This window comes from Silene latifolia, unplaced genomic scaffold, assembly GCF_048544455.1.
Source record: "Silene latifolia isolate original U9 population unplaced genomic scaffold, ASM4854445v1 scaffold_88, whole genome shotgun sequence".
In the NCBI taxonomy this organism is placed as follows: Eukaryota; Viridiplantae; Streptophyta; class Magnoliopsida; order Caryophyllales; family Caryophyllaceae; genus Silene; species Silene latifolia.
The window spans coordinates 204,251-210,041 of NW_027413793.1; the positions used below are offsets into that span (position 1 = coordinate 204,251).

General features: G+C 40.3%; 1 non-coding gene across 1 annotated transcript; it reads right to left on the reverse strand.

The window, feature by feature from the left end:
• Window positions 1–2,272: 2,272 nt before the first annotated feature.
• Window positions 2,273–2,379, reverse strand: LOC141640548 (small nucleolar RNA R71). The gene has a single exon (XR_012543043.1). It is a non-coding gene; the product is annotated as a small nucleolar RNA R71 (small nucleolar RNA).
• Window positions 2,380–5,791: the final 3,412 nt, after the last annotated feature.

The window sequence follows — 5,791 nt, forward strand, 5'->3', positions numbered from 1 at the left end:
ACCAAGCATCAAGGAGAGACAAGATTAGAAGGTCTTTGTACATATTATAGTAGATGGGCAAATGACGAGAAAGGATCCTTGAGTCCCCAAGGAAATCCCCAAGGATTTTATGAAGAAAAGGGAAGAAAAGAAGAAGAAATATTGCTGAGCTAAAATCCGAGCGGATTGTCTTGAATCCGTCCGTCCCCAGCACGAGAATCCGTGCGTCTTCTGCCAAAGACGCCCGGGTTAGCAGCCACCAGAATCCGCCCGGATTCCCCCGAAGACGCCCGTCTTCCCCTTCCAGAATCCGCCCGTCCCGACTCCAATACGCACGGATTCGATCATGGTGAAATTTTGTCTTCTCCAAGCTACAAAGAAAGAAGCCCTTCCTTCGAAAAATACCGGCTCCTCCCTGCTCAATCTAAAAAGTGTAATTACTAGTTTAGCCCTTAGTTAACCCTAATGCATCCATCTAATTTCCACTATAAATACCCCATTAGTCTAATTAGAAGAGTGTGTTCTTCTTATCAATTATTAGTGTAGTTAATATCAATCAAATCTCTCTTTAGTTTTGTAATAAACAATTAATCAAGTTTTAATACAAGTTTTATTTCCTTAATCTCTCTTTTGTTCATCCTTTATTTTGGGTAATTGATGATTATTTGGGTTATTATTGGGAGATTGACAACCTCTCAATCAAGCATCAAGTACTTCTTTTATTCTTTGCTTTATTATTGGAATCATTAGTAGGTATAATTCTCTTAATCCCTTTTTAATTATTGTTAATTACTTTCATTTATTCATCATGTTTCATTTTGTTGGTATGATTGACAACCTTGCTAGCATGATCAACATGATAATGAGTGAGTAGTCACCTAGCTAGGGTTAATGGGTAATTAGGGGAAACCAACATGGGGAATGATTCATGCTTAAATTAATATGCTTTCATGGTTTATTTGCTTGCTTGTTTTGATCTCAACTCATGCACATGTTATGTTTGATGAAATGTGAGCCTATGAATCCTTGCATTTTTTTACCCATCACCTATCTTTTTAATGAGACTTGTAAGACATAAACCAACTCGAGTCTCATTAGACCATGCATGTTGTTGAGTAGGGAAGATTAAGTCGACTTGTAGGTGTTGTACAATCTAATCGATTCGGCTCCGGGACCCAAACTTTCCTAGGATTGTAAGATATAACCCAACTCAATCCATCATAACAATAATTGCTTGCTTATAATTTGAGAACATGTTTGTATGATCAATTCCCATGATTCCCCTATGACCCCATGACACCCTAGTGCTTTTTATCAATTGTTTACACACCTTTTAATTCATCTTGCTTGTTTTGTTTCATTGCTATTTTAGTTTAGTGACCTTCTACATCAACCCAAATTGTGACACCCCTAAGACACCACTAGTTTCAATAGAAATCTCATCTCAATTCCCGTTCCTTGGGATCCGACCTTTACTTGCCTCTTTACTAATTGTAGAGTTGTTTGTGAAGCTATAAATTGTGTTTTGATTGGACGTGACCCAACGACATCATACCATATCATCGCGACCACATCAAAAATGGCGCCGTTGCCGGGGACGGTGTTAACTTAATTTAGATTTTCTTACATTGTTATTAGTTGTGTCTTTCTTTGCCTTGGGGAAGTAAAACTCCTCAAGATTTGTTCTAATTGTTTTCGAGTTGTTTGATATTTTGCATGACAAGAAGGTCACAAGGTGATTTGTTACCTTTTGATCGTGAAATTGAAAGAACTTTGACAACCAATAGGAGACTTGCTAGGAGGAATTTGAGAGGTATTAGTGAGGTTGTAGATATTCAACCAACTATTGAGTTCATCAACCCTTTTGCAAGAGAAGGCGAGGAGAACCCATTACAAAATACCCCACAAAATCAACCTACAATGCCTAAGTTTTCATCACATTCCGTACCCACCGAGGAGAACCTACCCAATGGTACTCCCACACCACAACATCTAACCGGAAATTTTATTGCCAAATCCGCTTTTATCCAATTAGTCGAAAGGAGCCAATTTGGGGGGATGCCTAGTGAAGACCCTCATTCTCATATGGAAACCTTTTGTGACTATTGTGATGCGATTTCTCAAACTGGTGTAACTCAAGACCAAATTCGATGGGTCTTATTTCCTTTTTCTCTAATTGGCACCGCGAAACAATGGTTGAAGGGCCTTGATAAGGCCACTCTCGGAATTGATTCTTGGAAGAAGTTGGCTCTAGCTTTCTACAAAAAAATTCTACCCACCGGAAAAGACTAACATGCTAAGAGCTCAAATTACGGGTTTTAAGCAAAGGGATGAAGAATCTTTGTATGAAGCTTGGGAGCGATTCAAGGGAATTTGTCGCTCATGTCCTCACCATGGACTTAGCGAGTGGTTCTTGGTACAACAATTTTGGAACGGTCTATATGAAGATTCAAGGAACATTCTCAACATGGGATCAAATGGAATGTTCACCGAAGTTGACGACAATCAAACATGGAACAAAATTGAGGAAATGGCGGTCCATAACTCACAATATAGTAGACCTCGCAAGGCTACTAGAGGAGGAAAGCATGAAGTGGACTCCGTTACTCAATTGGGTGCTCAACTTAGTGCTCACATTGACACAATCAATTTGAAGTTTGAAAAAGCTATGGCTAGACTTGAAGAAGCCTCAAAATCACCAAAGCATCATGTTAATGCCATGACGGCATCTTCATCAATCCCAAGTGGGATATGTGAGAATTGTGGAACTTTGGGACATGACCAAAGTGAATGTAGGGGAACAAATGAACAAGTGAATGCTTTCCAAGCATACAAGAGTGGTACCCCTTATTCCAACTATTACAATGAAAACACCAAATTCCATCCAAATCTCTCATACAAAAGCCAAAATGTTCAAAACCCTCAAACAACATACACCCCACCTCCCATGAGAAACCAAAATCAAAGACCCTTTTACAACCAAAACCAAGGTTACCAAAATCAAAATCCATACAATCACCAAAATGACCAAGGTTTTGATGTTCAAAAAGCGGTCCTCCAAATGCAAAAGAATCAACAAGAATTTTTCACTCAAATGCAAAAAGATAGTCAAACAAAGGAAACCACCATCAACAACATCCTACCTCACACCAAGATGTTGGAAACCCAATTGACTCAACTAGCATCTTCAAGCTCACAAAGACAAAAGGGGCAATTACCACCTCAAGGTAATCCCCCAAGACATGAAACGGTTAGTGCCATTCACTTGAGAAGTGGTACAAGGTATGAAGCAACGAAGAAGCAAGTTGAGGATGAAGTTGTGGAAGCTAGTGATAAGGAAGAAATTGTGCAAAACTCCAAGGATGGAGAATCATCAAAAGAAGAGATTTCAAAGAAAAATGAAGACAAGGTCAAGGAGAAGGAGCCCATTGTGATTAGACTTCCTTTTCCAAGTCGGCAAGCCAAGCCCAAATTTGATGACCAACTTGGAAAGTTTATGGAAATTGTGAAGAATTTGGAAGTCTCGATTCTTTTCACGGAATTAATCAATCACGTGCCGGCCTATGCGAAATACATGAAAGACATCCTCACAAAGAAGAAGTCGATCCGGAAACTTGAGACTATCGCCTTCACTAAGGTGAGTAGTGCAATACTTCAAGGGAGTTCACCTCCAAAACTAAAGGATCCGGGAAGCTTCTCAATACCGTGTACCATTGGCGACACCACGATCAACAAAGCCTTATGTGATCTAGGGGCTAGTGTGAGTGTTATGCCGTACTCGGTGAGTAAAAGGTTGGGGATGGGAGAGCTTAAGTGCACTAATATCACACTCCAAATGGCCGATAGATCGACGAAGACACCATTAGGGATATGGGAAGATGTTCCTGCATTTAATTGGGAAGTTTTTCATCCCGGTGGACTTTGTCATTGTTGATATGGAGGAAGATTCCAACATTCCAATCATTCTAGGAAGACCTTTCTTACACACCGCAGGTGCGGTGATTGATGTGAAACATGGTGAGCTCACTCTAGAAGTAGGAGATGAGAGTATAACTTTTAATCTTGACAAGACTATGAGAGCTCCTCGTTTGCATGAACCGTGTTTCATGATTGATCATTATAGCCGGAAGGATGATAGGAAGAAGTCGGAACTCCAATGGAAGAAGAAAATTGAAGATGCTCCATTCAAAGAGCAAGTAAATTGTGACAAAGAGAGCTTGCAAAGCTCATCAAAATCAAGCAAAGAAGAAGAGGATGGCCTCATTGGCCAAGACAAGAGATTGGGAGAGTTGTCTCCACCAAATCAAGAGATTTTCAATGATCAACTTAATGAAGTTTGTGGTCTTTGGGACGACGAATTTGAAGGGATTTTTAATCCTTACATTGGAAATGCCATCTATCAAGACCGACAACAAGGGCCAAGGTCTATTGAAGACCTCTATCATGACAATGAACAAGCGTTTGATTACTTCTTCAAGGTGTTGAGCAACATCAACAACACCTTGAACATGCCCCCTTGACATCTCATCAAGAATGAGAGTTTGGTGGAGTCCTCCCTAAACCACCATTTGTAAATATTTCTAACTCCCTAACTTGCATTTCAATTCTTATATTGCATTTTTGTCATCTTTGGATTTCTTTTATACTTTGATCAAGATAATTGTCATGTTTGAGAGAAGTGAGGGAGGGACTAATAATTTCAATTAATGTGTAGTGCTTTAGCTTAGTGTGGGGATGGCAATTGCCTAGGCTATCCATGCCTTAGTAGTGCCCCCACAATGAAGAACACGAGATATGAAGAAGAATGGAAGAATGACAAGGGATATGCATTGTACACGGATGGAACTGAATCCGGGTACAAAGGGGTCGAATCCGAGCGGATTCAGGAGAATCCGCCCGTCTTCAGACAATCAGGGCATATTGGGTGAAGACGCACGTCCTGAAATGAGCTGAACTTTTGATATTTTTGACTATCAACGAATCCGAGCGTCCTGCATTCTAATCCGCCCGTCTTCGAAAATCCGCCCGTCTTGAAAGAAAGACGCCCGTCTTTTTGGCTGAGGAAAACAAGAAAATTTTTTGTGAAGGAATCCGCCCGTCTTCTGTATAAGACGCCCGTCCCGTGTTTGCGAATCCGAGCGTCTTCACTGAAAGACGCCCGTTTTTAGGCGAGTTTTTCCCAACCCAGAAAAGGCATAATCTGGGCGTCCCGAGCAGAAACCGCCCGTCTTGCCCCTGCAGTTCGAATTTTTCGGGTTTTATAAACCCCCTCCCACATTCATTTCTTCATTCCTTCATTCATAACACTACTCAAAACCCTCAAAACCCTCATCCTCTCCATCACAAAAACAAAATTCCTCAACAACATTCACCAAAATCAAATCAAAACATCCTTTTAACAACAAATCAATCACTTCTTTTTCAATAAAAATCAAAACCAAGCACAAAATCTTCAACCTTTGAGTCGATTTTTGAATTCATAAAGGCAAAGCCTTTCACCTTTAAATCGATTTGGGTACACTACAAATTGAAGATTTTTCACTCTTTTCTTGGTTAATTCATCAATGGCAAGGACTAAGGGAGCAACAAAGGCACCAAAGGCAAAGACACTTTCATTAAGGCAAAAGAGCCTTCAAGCAAAGAAAGCATTGGCTATGGTGGTAGCAAACCCAAACTTGGAAGTACAACAACAACTACAACCTTCTATGGGAGCAACAACATCTACTACTCCAGAAATTGATCAACTTTCGAATTATCCGGAGGTAATTTTCATCTCCAAATCCCATAGGGACACTTTTGCCAAGTTTGCTAG